General features: G+C 34.0%; 1 pseudogene; it reads left to right on the top strand.

The window, feature by feature from the left end:
• The first annotated feature begins 2,382 nt into the window (after positions 1 to 2,382).
• Positions 2,383 to 16,800, top strand: part of LOC114045844 — a 63,663-nt pseudogene continuing 49,245 nt past the window's right edge.

Raw genomic sequence — 16,800 nt, 5'->3', positions numbered from 1 at the left:
GCTTTAGCAATAAGAGAAGAAAAATAAATTGAAGATATTAGAATAGGCAAAGAAGAAACAAAGCTGTCACTCTTTGCAGATGACATAATGATATACTCAGAGAATCCTAGAGAATCAAGTAAAAAACTACTTGAAATAATAAACAACTTTAGCAAAATTGCAGGCTATAAAATGAACCCACATAAATCATCAGCATTTCTATATATTACCAACAAAGCCCAACAGCAAGAGATAGAAAGGGAAATTCCATTTAAACTTACCATAGACATTATAAAATATTTAGGAGCTGACCTCCCAAAACAAATCCAGGAACTATATGAACACAATTACAAAACACTTTTCACACAAATGAAGTCAGATCTAAATAATTGGAAAAACATCAGTTGTTCATGGGTAGGCCAAGCTAATGTAATAAAAATGACAATTCTACCTAAGCTTATTTACCTATTCAGTGCCATACCAATCAAACTATCAAAAATTATTTTATAGAGTTAGAAAAAATAATAAGAAGATTCATTTGGAAGAACAAAATGTCCAGAATATTAAGGGAACTAATGAAAAGAAATGCAGGGGAAGGTGGTCTAGCTGTTCCAGATATTAAATTGTATTATAAAGGAGCAATCATCAAAACTGCTTGATACCAGCTAAGAAATAGAGTGGTGGATCAGTGGAATAGGTTAAATATGCAAGACGCAGTAGTCAGTGACTATAGTAATCTATTATTTGATAAACCCAAAGACCCCAGCTTCTGGGATAAGAACCCACTCTTTGAAAAAAACTGCTGGGAAAACTGGAAAAGAGTATGGCAGAAACTAGGCATTGATCAAAGTCTCACACTATATACCAAAATCAAGTCAAAATGGGTCCTTGATTTAGATATAAAGGCTGACTCTGTAAGCAAACTGGGAGAGCAAGGAATAGTTTACCTATCAGATTTATGGAAAACAGAAGTATTCATGACTGAACAGGAGATAGAGAACATTACAAAAAGCAAAATGGATAAATTTGATTGCATTAAATTGAAAAGTTTGCACAACAAAGCCAATGCAACTAAGATTAGAAGGAAGGTAGAAAATTGGGAAAGATTTGTTTATAACCAGTCTCTTTGATAAGGGCCTCATTTCTAAAATATATAGAGAATTAAGTCAAATTTATAAGAATACAAGTCATTCCCCAACTGATAAGTGGTCAAAGGATATGAACAGGTAGTTCTCAGATGAAGAAATTAAAGCCATCTATAGTCATATGAAAAAAATACTCTAAATCACTATTGATTAGAGAAATGCAAATCAAAACAACTCTGAGGTACCACATGACACCTATCAGATTGGCCAACATGACAAAACAGGAAACTGATAAATATTGGAGAAGATGTGGGAAAATTGGAACACTGATGCATTGTTGGTGGAGTTGTGAAATGATCCAACCATTTTGGAGAGCAATTTGGAACTATGCCCAAAGGGCTATAAAAATGTGCCTGCCCTTTGATCCAGCAATAGCACTTCTAGGGCTATATCCCAAAGAGATTACACAAATGGGAAAAGGACCCACATGTACAAAAATATTTATTGCAGCTCTTTTTGTGGTGGCAAAGAATTAGAAATTGAGAGGATATCTATCAATTGGGGAATGGCTAAACAAGTTGTGGTATATGAATGTAATGCAATATTATTGTGCTATAAGAAATGATGAACAGGGTGACTTCAGAAAAACATGGAAAGACTTGTATGGTCTGATGCTGAGTGAAGTGAGCAAAACCAAGAGAACATTGTACACAGTAACAGCTATGTTGTGTGATGACTAATATTGATAAACTTAATCCTTCCCATCAATACAAGGATCTAAGACATCTCCAAAGGCCTGATGATGGAAAATGCTATCCACATCCAAAGAAAGAACTGTGGAGTTTGAATGCAGATTGAAACATACAATTTGCTATTTTTTTTTCTTCTGTTGAGTTTTGTTTCCTCTTTCTGGGGGTTCCTCCTATTGGTTCTAATTCTTACTTACAACATCACTAATGTGAAAATATGTTTAATAGGAATGTATATGTATAGCCTATATCAGATTTCATGCCATCTTGGGGACGCTGGTGGGGAGGAGGGGGCAAAAAATTTTGAACTCAAAAAGATATGGAAGTGATTGTTTATAAATAAAAATAAATTAATTTAAAAAAAGAATGAAGGATGGAGAGGCAGCTAGGTGGCACAGTGGATAGAACTCCAGCCTTAGAGTCAGGAGGACCTGACTTCAAATCTGGCCTCAGATACATGACATGAATTATCCATGTGACCCTGGGCAAGTCACTTAACCTCATTGCCTAGTCCAAAAGCAAAAAAAAAAAAAAAAAAAGAATGAAGGACAGAGCCCTTCACTGCCACCATGTGGCTCCTCTTGTGTTGTCCCCTCTTGCTGGGGCCTGCAACTCATGGCCTTGTTGAGGAAAGTGAAGGCTCATCATCTGAACAGCAGGGACACACTGAAACTGAAGTCCCAGCATCTAGTCCAGATGCTGTCCATTTAAGTAATGAAGAACATGATCTTGGGCAGGCAGAACAGTACAGTACTGATGAAATAGCTTATGCTACCCTGGGAAATGAAGTGAATGGTGATCATTTAGTGTCTGTGATTCCAGAAGAGGCATAAGACAGGCACATTTCAGACTTCAGTACTGTCACTTGTGACGTTGGAGTTGAAGGCTCTAAATTCAATATCCACAACAATTTTTCCCTAATTATGTCTGAAGCAAATATTCCTGATAGAGGAGAAGAATATAATGTGGTTCTTGAAGCTATGCCCACCAGTCTACCATCTAAAGAGGACTCCAATAGTACAGAGAGTGCAAAAGCCCCAAAGGTGAATTGTGAGGATAGAAATGTTACCGGCTTAGAAAGTTTCACTTTGCAAATTCTAAATGTTTCATAGGACTTGATGGAATTTTCAAACCCAAACAGTGATAATTGTATATTAGTTTTATTTTACACTCCTCAATGTCACTTTTCTGCTAGTCTGGCTGCACATTTTAATTCTTTACCATGAGCATTTCCATCTCTTCATTTTTTGGCATTGGATGCTTCTCAGCACAGCAGTCTGTCTGCCAGATTTGGCACTGTGGCTCTTCCTAACATCTTGTTATTTCAAGGAGTTAAACCAATGGTGAGATTTAATCATACAGATCAGATATTAGAAACTCTAAAAGCCTTCATTTTTAATCAAACAGGGATGGAAGTCAAGAATGATATGGTAATGACTGAAGATGACCAATAAACCCTCTTCCCAGCACCTTGGTGAAAAGTGTGGATTGGTTGCTTGTATTTTCTTTATTCTTTTTAGTTAGTTTTATTATGTATGCTACTGTTCAGACTGAAAATATTCAATGGCTAATTCTGGGACCAGAACTGAGCATCCACAGTAACAATAAATTGAAATATGAAATTAGAAAGATTAATTTCAATCTTTGCTTTTGGAAACTTATGCTAAAATTCCATTGTTTTCCATGTATTACATTTTCACTTAGATTAAAATATTTTTGCATTTGAGTTGTAATGTGCAACGTGTAAAAATGTGCAAAAAATATGCAAAAAATCACACACTAGTGCTGTATACTAATGTTTCAATAATCATGAAAAGATTCAGAAAAATTAATTGTTTCTGTTTTTTAGTGCTTCAACTTAAAGTTTCAAGGAACTCAGTTTTAAATGTGAAAATTTTCTTTATACAGAAGTAAATTAGCATAGTAACCTAGTGTTTGATAAACCCAAAGACCCCAACTACTGGTGCAATAACTCATTATTTGACAAAAAAAAAGAGTTAGGAAAACTGGAAAATAGTCTAGCAAAAACTACGTATAGGCTAACATTTCCTTCTCAAAATCCTTTTTGAGCTCTTCCATGACCTGGAACCAATTCATATTTTTCTTGGAGGCTTTGGATGTATGAGCTTTGACTTTGTTGTCTTCTTTTGGTTGTATGTTTCAATCTTCTTTGTCACCAAAGAAAGATTTTATGGTCTGACTTTTTTGTGAGGTTTGCTCACGATCTCAGCCAATTATTTGAGTTATAAACTCTTTGTTAAGGTAGGGGGCTAATGACTAATGTGGATTTTTTTTTTGCATGACTACACATAGTTGTAATGAGTTGTATTTTTCTTGCCTTCTCAATAAGTAGTGGAGGGGAAGGAAGAAAGAAAATAGAAAATTTAGAACTGAAAATAAAATTTAGTAAAAAAAAAAAGCCTTTGAAACAATAAGCTAATGAAAATGTTTCCAACAACATTGTCTTTTAGAAGCAAAAATTATATGGCATAGTTTTAGAAAATTTATAATTTTAAGAACTTAGATTTTTCTATCCACTGAATTTCTCTTTGAAAACAATTTCAAAGTCCCCAACTGAACAATTTTTCTTTTATGGTAAGATTTTCCAGCAATGAAAACCTATTGGTAACTTCTGAAGTAGCAGTGTGTTGTTTCATGACTTTCCTTGTGCAACAAAAAAAGTTTTAAAAAAGAATAAAGGATGGACAACAATAACAACTACTAATGACTCTCAATGAGAACTATTGCATTGGGCATAGGACTTAGAATAGGAGTTGGTCTCTGTCAGTCTCACAGAATATCTCTAAAACCCTGACAGTTTAGGGAAGTTAGGAAATGCTGCTTCTTTCTCCTCCTCCTCCTTTCCCTTGCTGCATTTGATCCCTTTCACCACTTGGGGCACCATATTTTTACATGTGGGTATGTTGTCCATAGAAATATTTTTGGTTGCTTATATTTTGAATGATATTTGATGGTTTAGGGGCTAGACTTTTTATTTTAATTTTTATTAATTTTTTTCAAAAATCTGAGACAATTTACTTTTTGTCCTGTACAATTTTTATTGATGATTTCTTTAAATATAGGTCCGAAATTTCAGGCTTTAAAAGAGTCCATTGTGTTTCAAATGGAACTACTTGACTTTAAACCCAAATCACTCTGGCTTTCATTCAATGGCCAGTAATAGCCCCTAGTCCAAGCCCTTGTGCTCATTGTTTAGAGTTCAATGACTTAGAATGAGTGAATAGCAATTCTGTTCTGGCTAGAAATTCTGAGGGTCTTCTGCTCCCAGATTGATATTTTTCTGATGGCAAATTAGACTGTCTTTTGTCTCAATTCTTACCTAACCTTTAGTTATTGAATGGGTGTTGCTTCAGACAAACTGAGATCTGGGAAAGACCTTAATTTAGAAAGATCAAGGTCACCCATTGCATCCCAGGCCATAGCCAGTCATACTGACTTTTGTTTTGCCACTGGACTTTGATGAGTCTGTAGAAGAGAGTGAGACTGAAGACTTTGCACAGCTCTGCCTCACTTAAACCCAATTCACACTCAACTCAGGACATCACCCCATGATGTTACTGGTCCTCTTGGAGAACAGAGGATGGGCAACAAGAGATAAAATCTGTACATATAGACACAGATATAATTTATGTTTATATATTACATGTAGGTATTATATAAATACAGACTATGTGTAGGATATGATCTTGATCTCTCTTTATCTCTGTCTCTATGTCTCTGTCTCTCTGTCTCTGTCTCTGTCTCTCTCTGTCTCTCTCTCTCTGTCTCTCTCTGTCTCTCTCTCACATCACATATATAAGTCAAATCATGGAAGGACATTAAATGCTATCTGGAGGTGCTTGTATGTATATTTTGGTGTGAATTTTATTATGTTTTCTAATTTAGATATATATCTACTCACAGTTCTGTGTCTAATACACACAAATATAGCAGTTCTGCTTGTTTTGCTATGCTTATTTTTAACTACACACAATGACATTCTCCTCTGGTGCCACTCTCTTTTCTAGCTTCTTTTTGTATATCATCTTCCCCTAGTAGATTGTAAGCTCCTTGAGGGCAGAAATTGAATTTATTTTTCTTATGGGTATCCCTAGTGCTTAGTACAGTGCCTAGCACATAGTAGGCATATTTAAAATGTTGAATACACACACACATACATATGTACTTAAATGTGTGTATAGAGATATATGTAAAAAATGTATGTATGGTGTACATGTATGGTAGGAAAACATTGATATGCTTCCCAGTAAAAGGTAAGTTCCATGAGATGAGGGACTAATTAATTCTTATCTTTGTATTTACACAATGGCACATTGTAGATGATATGTAAATGCTAGGTGAAATAAATATAAATACAAACACCATTTTTAAATAGTGATGTTTTTGATTAATTGAAGTTCAAATAATTTCTGACACAGTGAAAGAATTTGCTATATTAAGACCCACTTGAACCTCAATTATTCTAGAATATTGTAAAGTTGTGGTTTGAAATATCACCAATTCCCCCCCTCAAATTGGTGAGAGACATTCACATTGTATATTTGTTTCGGCATATGTAATTACAAATGTGGGTTAAAATATGATTACAAATGTGGGCAAAAAAAAACAGATTCAGGTGACAATTTCAAGCCACCAAAATCTTAAGGTACTATCTACTCTGTGTTATCCTCTGCTGCCCCCATACCCTCCAAAAGAACAACAACAACATCAGCAAAAACAAAATAAGTCAAACTTTAAAAAGATATTCATTTTGTGAAGTAAGTTCTAAAAGCTGTATATCATATATGGACTCAGAATGTGGAATTGTATTTAACTTTTCCCTGAATACTAGAACAGAAGTAACTGTCAGAAACAGTATCCTAAAAAAAATAAAAAAAAAAATCTTGTTTTGTATATCGTTATTTGCCATTGTTGGACCCTCTTTAAAATGCTGTGAATCATTTTCTATTGATTTATATTTTAATGCTAATTTTATTGTCTAGCAAGTCATCACCTTTTCATTTTGTCTTAAATTGTCCACTTTTTATCCATATATGGTAATAATTTTGTTTAAGCAGTTTGCCCTTTTGCAGAAAAATGTCACCAGGGAGTAGAACAATTATTCTTTAGGTAGAATTTCAACAAAATACTTTTGGAATATTTCCTTCATCTTCAAGTAACCTTTCAAAAATGCCTAGGGAAGTCTATATTTAGAAAATTGGCTTTTAATTAAGATTAATTGCTTGATGAGTCACTGAAGAGATATTAAAACTTCACTCAATACCAGTGTTGACTGTACCAGAACTTATTGTACTGGCTACTTTTTTATTTTGAATTTTAGCAAATCTGTATACTGAGATTCACTTTCTCTGGTTGTATCTTTTTTAGGAAAAGCTAAGACATTTTAGGAAGAAATACATGTAGATTCATATTTCTATTCCAAATTACATAAATAGATGTATACATATGCTGTGTATGCATATATTCACATATATCATCTTATATGTGCACATATATATCTAATTATGTTATGTATATCTATGTATATACATATATTACTTTATTATACTATAAATATATTATCTTACTTTAAAATCCATTTGATTAAATGAGTTATAATTAAAATAAATTTTAAAAATTAAAAAGAAAAACATTAATATTTTCTAGTTCACTAGTAACAAAATGGAAAATTTAAAGAAACAGACAAAATCCAATTTTGGTAAATTTAGAATTGAATTAACATAGATTTTCTTTTTCCATTCCTTGTTATCCTTACTGCATAAAAATTGCACTTGCTTGTAAAAATGAGAAATCAATAGAACTCTTGGTAAAAATGACTGCCATTGGCTGCTAGAAAATTAATAACAAAACAAAACAACAAGAAAAAACATGTGAAAATCTGTGATGACAGATTTAGAGGGCATGGGTAATCAGGAAAGACATTGGAGAGAATCATATGTTTAGAATCCTAAAAAAAGCAGAATATTTGGGGAATGACTCCTAATGACAGCTTTGGAAATGAATATCCAATAAAAAAAAGGTGATGCTATACAAGCATGAAATTAATAGAGATAATGTAAATCACTAAAGTTAACCCTCTACCAGTGTACTCTTGATACCATTCCTTCCTGTTTCTTCCAGGATTTTTCTATCAACCATCAACCTTTCTCACTCATCTTCAATCTCTCATTCTCTAGTGGCTCCATATTATCTATCTAAAAATGATTGGGATTCCCTAGCATTTAAATACAGTTTATCATTGATCACTTTACTACCTCCTACTAAAGTCCAATCTTCTTCCCTGTCAAACTTCTGAAAACATAACATATTGACAGGCTCCTCTTTTTCATGAACACTTGAAACCTGGCATCTACCTGAAACTAGTTTCCCAAAGATCACCAATAACTTTCTTATTACCAGCTCCTGAAATCTTTGCTCACACCTCATCCTACTTGACCATGATGCCCTTTTTGGCACTCCTAACCAGCCTATCATTGTTCTTCATAGACATAATTCACTCCTTGTTTTGCTCTTCCTTATCTAATTGATCTATCTACTTTTCTGGTTTCTTTCTTCCTGTGAGTCAATTCAATTGAATTCAATAAACATTTATTAGCACCTCTTAAGTGCCAAGCATTGTGCTCAACATAATGGGGACAAACTAGAAAAAGAAAAGACTGTCCCTGCCTTAAAGGAGATTATAATCTAATAAGAGAAAACAACACATAAAAAGAGGCTGCAAAGTGGGTAACAAGGGGGTACCAGTCTTAGAGTTCAAAGCAAGCAGGGATGAAAAATAAAGTGAAAAGTGATCTCAGAGCATCCAGATCCAATACTCTACAAAGAAAAGCTTTGGGAGAGGTCTAGTGTTCTACCCTCAGCCTTCCATTCATAGATTGAGGAGGCTGACAGAGTTTTGAAGGTGTGGTTTATCAGATGATTAGCTTATCCTGGGAGAGGTATCATGTTCCTGGGAGCTCAAACCAAGCAGAGCTGCAGATTAAAAGTGGAGAGTACTCTTCCTTGTTTGTATTATTCAAGGGTCTCTCTTTTTCTCCAATCTCACTATACTTTTTTTTGTCAATCTTATTTACAACTATAATTTAAATCATTGCCTCTAAACAAATAATTCCAAAATCTCTATCTCCAGCTCAATATTTTTGGATTTTTTTTTTTGGATACCCAGCACTTCGTACAATATCTGGAACATAGATATAATATATCTAGATATAATAAATACTTGTTGACTGATTGAGACTGATATCTTTCCAGAGCACATTTACCTTGATCTCTCACAAGTTCAACTTTGTCCTCTCCCTCAAACCTGCTTTTTCTTTTGAGTTGCTTAATTCTGTTAGTAATATTGTCAGTAATTCAATCCCTGCTATTTTTCATAATCTTTCTGTTTCCAACAAATCCACCACAATTTTAAAAAATACCTAGCCTTTGGCTCTGTATTCCAACCTTGCTATTCCTTTTAAAATCTCTTTGTCTCTTCTCACTACCTTACCTACTGTAGCTAATCGATGGCCAAGCCTTCTTTTTTTTAACTCCACAACAATACTTCTCCAAACTATTTTCTCTTCTTTGTCCTTTCATTACTATCCTCTTGGGTTGTTGCAATAATTTTGCTTCTATTTTACCCTTTACTCCCAATTCAATTTCCAAAGTGTCCAGATTTTTTTGTCCTTACACACATAAATTCATGTTACTGACTCCTTAGTTGAATTAATGTTTTCAATTTTTGTATAGTGTTTACCACACAAAATTCAAACTCCTTAGTCTGACATATAAGACCCTCCAGAATGTGATGTTATTTTATCTTTCTAGACTTCTATCACAATAGTTTTTCATATAATCTATGTTTTAGCCATCCTTGAAGGATTTGCTCTGAGTCTCAGTTCATGTCATCCCCTATATCTGAAATTCTCTTACCCCATTCCTAGTTATTGCAATATATTCATCCTTTCAGGTTCATCTAACTTATAACTTCTCCTGTAAAATATCCTAGATCCACTTAGTCAGTGATGACATCTTTCAATCACTCCAGGTGTGGAAATGCATTTTTTTATTTTTCTGTTTTATCTTTTTTGTATAATAGTCATTTGCATATTTATCATTTTTCACTGAAGTCCTCTTCTAATGGCTTATAGTTTTATACAGTTGATCCAGTTGAAGCATATTCCCCAACTAGATAGTAAACTCTTTTCTGGAAGGATACCTTGACATCTAGCACTATAAAACAATCTAAAGAGAGATCAGAGGGGAAACAAGAGCAATATACATCCAGAACCTACATGTAAGGTTTATTAGTTTGAAGGAAATCAGCACAATGCTTCCATTTTTCCAGCACTCATTATTTATGTTGATTTATATCACTAACTTTAGTTAATGATATAATCCTACAATCTTTAATTGGTATTTTCCAATAATCAGAATTTAAGGCAAGAAGCAGAGGAATTAATGTGAATGGAGAAAGACCCAGGTGCTCAATAGGTATTGTTTTACAAGATGAGATAAAGAAAGCCCAACTATAGCACATTCAATATATGGTTGCTGTCTTTCATGCTTGAAAAGGACAAAATGACATCCCTATGTCACAGTGTGTTGGACTGTGGCTGAGTAGAACAATATAAACTTGGAAAGCTCTACCACAGGTCAAGCACAGTGTGTGTGTGCATGTGTGTGTGTGTGCGCGTGTACACACACTAATATATACACTAAATCACTCTGCTGTACACAACATAGAATTCCAATTTCTCCAAAGAAAGCTTTGGATATGGAAATGTTATGAGTGAAAAATATTTTGATTCCTGTCTTAATGGATCAGGAAAAATAGGGAAAAGGCAATGTCCTCAAAGAGGCATTTGAAGTATCCTGTTGATAAAAACTTAGTCATATAAGGCTAAATAGAAGTGCCTGACATTGTTTTATCTACTTACTTTAAGAGGTAGGGGTCTCAGTTTTGTTTCTGACAGTATTTTAAAGGAGCTTTTTTTTAAAAGAGGGAATCTATTACATATTTATGAAGGTAAAGAAGCAACTCAAACCTAACATTTAGATTGCATCTTTCTTTCTTTTCTTTTTTTGGGGGGGTTATACATGTACAATCATATTAAACATATTTCCATATTAGTCATGTTATGAAAGAAGAATCAGAACAAAAGGCAAAAACCATGAGAAAGAAAAAAAAATTAAAAAGTGAAAATAGTATGTTTCAATCTGCATTCAGACTTCTTAGTTCTTTCTCTGAATGTGGATAGCATTTTCCAACATGAGTCTTTTGGAATAATCTTGAATCTTTGCACTGCTGAGAAGAATTAAGGTTCTCATAGTTGATCATCACACAATGTTGCTGTTACTGTGTGAAATGTTCTCCTGGTTCTGCTCACTTCATTCAGCATCAGTTCATGTAAGTATTTCCAGGTTTTTCTGAAGTCTGCCTGCTCATCATTTCTTATAGAGCAACAGTATTCCATTGTATTCATATTCCACAACTTGTTCAGCTATTCCCCAACGGATGGGCATCCCCTCAATTTCCAATTATTTGCCACCACAAAAAGAGCTGCTATAAATATTTTTGTATGTGTGGGTCCTTTTCCCTTCTTACTAATCTCTTTGGGATACAGACCTAGTAGTAGTACTGCTGAATCAAACACTATGCACAGTTTTATGTCCCTTTTGGCATCGTTCCAAATTATTCTTCAGAATGGTTAAATCAGTTACCAACTCCACCAACAATGCACCAGTGTTTCAATTTTCCCACATCTTCTCCAACATTTATCATTTTCCTTTGCAATCATATTAACCAATCTGACAGGTGTAAAGTGGTTGTTTTAGAATTGTTTTAATGTGTATTTCTCTAATCAATAGTGATTTAGAACATTTTTTCATATGACTATAGATAGCTTTAATTTATTCATCTGAAAACTGCCTGTTCATATCCTTTTACCATTTATCAATTGGGGAATGGCTTGTATGCTTATAAATTTGATTCAGTTCTCTATAAATTTTATAAATGAGGCCTTTATCAGAAACCCTGACTGTAAAAATTGTTTCCCAGCTTTCTGCTTTCCTTCTAATTTTGGTTGATTGCATCTTTCTTAAGGAGTAGGGATTAACTATATTTCTATGACTCCAGATATCCTATCATAATGTTATATAGTCAGAGGAAACAGTTAAGGATGATCATGTGAATATTTGACTTAGGCCTCTTAGTTAATTAAATTAAGCTCTCCCCCTTTTTTTGTTTTTGAATAGATAATGACTGGAAGATTCTATCTGTATCTCTGTCTCTATCTCTGTGTCTCTGTCTCTGTCTCTCTCTGTCTCTCTCTCTAAATATATATATATGTATAGTATGTGTGTATATCTTTTCACAAATTAAATGAACCCAATCATATTTCTAACTTTATCTCCAACTAATTATTCTTCATGTTCCCTGTAATTCAGAGAAATAGTTCTATTTATTATACCCCAAACAGGTTCTGTGGCTCTCCACCTCTACAGTATTCTTTTCCCATGCAAAGCTCTTTCTTCTTGATCTATATTTCAGTTTCTGACTATCTTCTCACCCTATTATTTAGCTCAAATACCACCTCCATCATTTAGACACCCATTATTACATAGGATGAATAAGTATCATAGCAATTTCTACCTCTCATTTTATTTCAACATTTGGAAGTTAGACTGTAGTTTTCTTCAATAGATTTCAATACCACAAACCCCAAGAGAGCAGGGGCAGTATTTTGTTATTTTTAATAACTTAAAATTCCTTATGTAGTATCTTGCATATACCCCTACTCAACAAACATTTGATGAATTGAATTAAATTTAATTTTAATCCAGATAAGTTAATGACTCAATAATAATATTTTCAGAGAAATGGTCCTTATCATCAGTGTTTCCTCAGACCTAGTAGATTTTTAGAACTGATAAAGTCTTATTATGGATTTATTAAAATAAAATCATATTTCTCCTTTCATTTCTTTAAAAGCTTTAGAAAATTGACTTGTAATAATTCATTTGAGTCTTCTTTCATGAATCATCATTTTGTTTCTCTCCTTAATATAGCCACTTCATTCTCTTACAAGTATCACATTTTTAAAGAATTCTCCCCCAAAATTTATCAACTTTTCCACAAACTAATCACTTTACCCAACTTCTCACATTCTATCAAACTTGTCACAAACCTCTCACTCAGTCTGATCTATAGTCTTGCAATAATACTCTTGTAGAATGTGTGGTGTAATGAGAAAAACACTGGAATTAGTCAGAAGGACTTGAAGTAAAAGCTGTACCATTAATAGACTTCATGACTTAGGTAAACTACTTAACTTCTGAAAATTAAAAGTCATAGCATCATAGACTTAGGACTAGGAGGGACCAGAAAGTTCATCTAGTCTAGCTCTCATTTTTCAGATAAGGAAATTGAGGCCCAGAGAAATTGATAGAATTGCTCAGGGTTACACTGAAAGTAAAAAATACAGTAAGATAGCAGAGCCAAGATGGTGGAGTAAAGGCAGGGACTCAACTAAGCTCTCCCCCAAACCCTGCCAAATAATGACTGTCACCAATTCTAGAGTGACAGAACCCACAAAAAGACAGAGTGAAATAATTTTCCAGCTCAAGAAAACACATAAGGTTAGCAGAAAAGGTCTGTTACACCAGGCTGAGAGTGGAACACACTCCAGCACAGGCTTATATTCATTCATTTCCAATGACTTTATGAGAAATCAAGAAAAAATTAAACAAAACCAAAAGAATGAAAAAAAAGACAATATGGGTAATAGCTCATTGGAAAAAAATGACTGACCTGGATAATAGATCCAGGAGAAATAATTTAAAAATTATTGGACTACCTGAAAACCTTGATCAAAAATAAAGCCTAGACATCATCTTTCAAGAAATTTTCAAGGAAAACCACCCTGATATTCTAGAACCAGAGGATAAAATGGATATTGAAAGAATCAACCAATCACTTCCTGAAAGAGATCCCAAAATGAAAACTCCTAGAAATGTTATAGTTAAATTCCAGAGCTTCTAGGTCAATGAGAAAGTATTGCAAGCAGCCAGAAAGAAACAATAAGTATCATGGAGCCACATTCAAGATAACACAAAATTTAGCAGCTTCTATATTAAATGGCTTGGAATATAATATTCCAGAGGGCAAAAGACCTAAGACTACAATCTCCCTAGCAAAACTGAGGATAATCCTTTAGGGGAAAAAATGGATATTTAATGAATTAGAGGACTTCAAGTCTTGTTGATTAAAAGACCAGAACTGAGTGGAAAATTTGACTTTCAAATACAAGACTCAAGAGAAGCATAAAAGTCTTACTGAGAATGTCTTACTGGCAACCAATCAGGAAGCTTTTGTCTGAAAAATGTTACTCAGGTAAAATAAAATAGTCCTGAAGATCTATAAAAGTTTATAATAGAATGGGAGTTACATTGTTGTTCTTGCTGCTATTTAATCCCATTAGATCTTCTTTTTCTGCTTGTAAAATTGAAGGAATACAATTCCTTGAGACTTTTATGATGATTCTCTGGGTGCTACCCCTTAATATTTACAGATCTGTGTTGTTGTTTTGTTATTTTTTTCATAAACTGATTTTCTCCTCCCCCCAAAAAAGGATCAAGTCCATTGATCACACAGTATATCTAGAGTTGGAAAGATATTTACATGCCTACCATACTTTTGTTTCCCAAGATAATATCTCGAAAAGTTCACATATTCCACTCTATCTTTTCTTATTTGGCTGGTATAGCACCCTTGTTCTGACATCATATTCCTCCTTTTAAAGTCTTTAACCTATACTTAGCCATCTCAACAGCCCTTGAATTCCCTGCTTCCCTATCCTTCTTTCACACCTTGACAAATCATAATTTATGCCATTTTCTTTTTATACTCCTATTGTTGTGCTACTGAAAGCCACTAGAGATGATCCACTACAAAAGTATGTTATCTAATGTCAACTGACCCTTCATTGTAATTCTTTTATTCTCCTCTTCTTCCATCCCTTCTCCTCCACTCTTCTCTTTTTTCCTTTCCTTCACTTACTTCCCTCTCTTTTTTCCTTCCTTGCTTCTTTTCTGCTTTTCAGTTTTGCCCTAATCTGAGGAAAATGTGATCTTGACAAGGCTAAACCCTCTATGTGTATCATTGGTCAGATCTGTTGCTTTATCCTCTAAAGGCTTGCTCAATCTCTTCTCTCTTCTATTATCAGTTTCTTCTCATCTACCAGCTCCTTTCCCACTGTCTACAAACTACCTAAAATTTCATCATTCTTAAAAACAAACAAACAACAAAATATTAATTTGACCCTGACCTAGTGTACAGCAAAACTTGTAATTAAAGACAAGTCTTCTGACTACACCCTTTTGACTATACTATACAGATGATGGACTTAAGAAGTTGTGCACTGAAAAGAAAAACCATGGAGATGTTAATCAAGAAAACTATTTTGCAGACTCAGGTTATTGGCATCTTCCACTGACAAAGAACCATTGTAACTTGGAGGCCATAGAGATGCTGATAAGCAGACTACAGGAACCATTGATACTTTATCCATGGACAAAATACCTGAAGATGTTCTGTCTTCATTTCCTTCATTCATCAACCAATTACTGAATACATGCTTTGTGTAAGTTAATGCACTAGATCCTGGGACACAGAAAGATGAATAGGACATTGTCTGGTAACAAATGATCTAGAGAACAGATTGAGGAGAGACAACACAAGAACTGAAAGGATTACCTGAAAGTTATGATGAAAAATAGAATCTGGATACAATATTACAAGAAATTATTAAGGAAAATCACCCTGAAGATGTAGAACAAGAGGGTAAAGTAGAAATATAAATCTATTGTTCACAACCTGAAAGGGACCCAGGAAGAAAATTTACAGGAATGTCATAGCCAAGTTTCAAAACTCCCAGGTTAAGGAGAAAATACTGCAATCAACAACAACAACAAATTAAATACTGTGTAAATACAGTCAGAATTTCACAAGACTTAGCAGCATCTACTGTTAAAGACCATATGTACTAGAACTTTATATTTTGAAGAGTAAAAGAGCTGGGGTTGTATCCAGGAATGACTTACCAGAAAAGTTGAGTATAATTCTGAATGAAAAAAAATGGACATTTGACAAACTGAAAGACTTTCAGGTATTTGTAACAAAAAGACCAGAATCCAATGGAAAATTCAATATATAAGATCCAGAATAAATATAAAGAAAACATTAGAGACTAATTATAAGGCTCTCATTAAGGTCAAACTGTTTACTAGATAGATAGATAGATAGATAGATAGATAGATAGATAGATAGATAGATAGATAGATGGATGGATGGATAGATAACTATATATATATACATATATATATAGAGAGAGAGAGAGAGGTAGATATGAAAATATTATCAGTACTCTTAAAACTGTCATCATTACTAAGGTAGTTTGAAAGAAAGGTAGGGTCTGAGTTGTGTATGATGCGGTGATAACAAAAAATAAAACTGGGTAGGAAAATGTAAAAGTGAGCAATTATAAAAGTGGGATATGCAAGGAAGAACTAATACAGAGGAAGCAGGTTGGGTTGGAAGGTTGTTAATGTTGGAAACTTACTTTCATCTGGGTTTAACAGGAAGCAATGTGTACATCTGGAATGGAGTAGAAGTCCTCTAAACATGTAGAGAGGTGAGAAAACTGAGGGACAGGGTGGAGGGACTTTTAGAGGGCTGTGTACATTGGGATTTGGAAAGATGTGGGAGAAGATGGAGAAAGTATTTTTGAAGGAGTGTGTGGATTGAGATTATGAGTGTGTGGGGAGAGGGTAGGGAGTGTCTTGGAGGGATGGGTGGGATAGGGAGGGGGAGGGTCGGGGAGAAGATAATGTAACAGTGATAAGGTAAAAAGAGAGGCTTAGAAAATAGTGAGTAAAAATAAGGTAGAGAAAAATTCACAAATAGTAATTATAACTTTTATATA

This window comes from Vombatus ursinus, unplaced genomic scaffold (assembly GCF_900497805.2).
Source record: "Vombatus ursinus unplaced genomic scaffold, bare-nosed wombat genome assembly UNPS02014779.1, whole genome shotgun sequence".
NCBI lineage: Eukaryota > Metazoa > Chordata > Mammalia > Diprotodontia > Vombatidae > Vombatus > Vombatus ursinus.
This window is presented reverse-complemented; position numbering and strand designations above follow the sequence as displayed.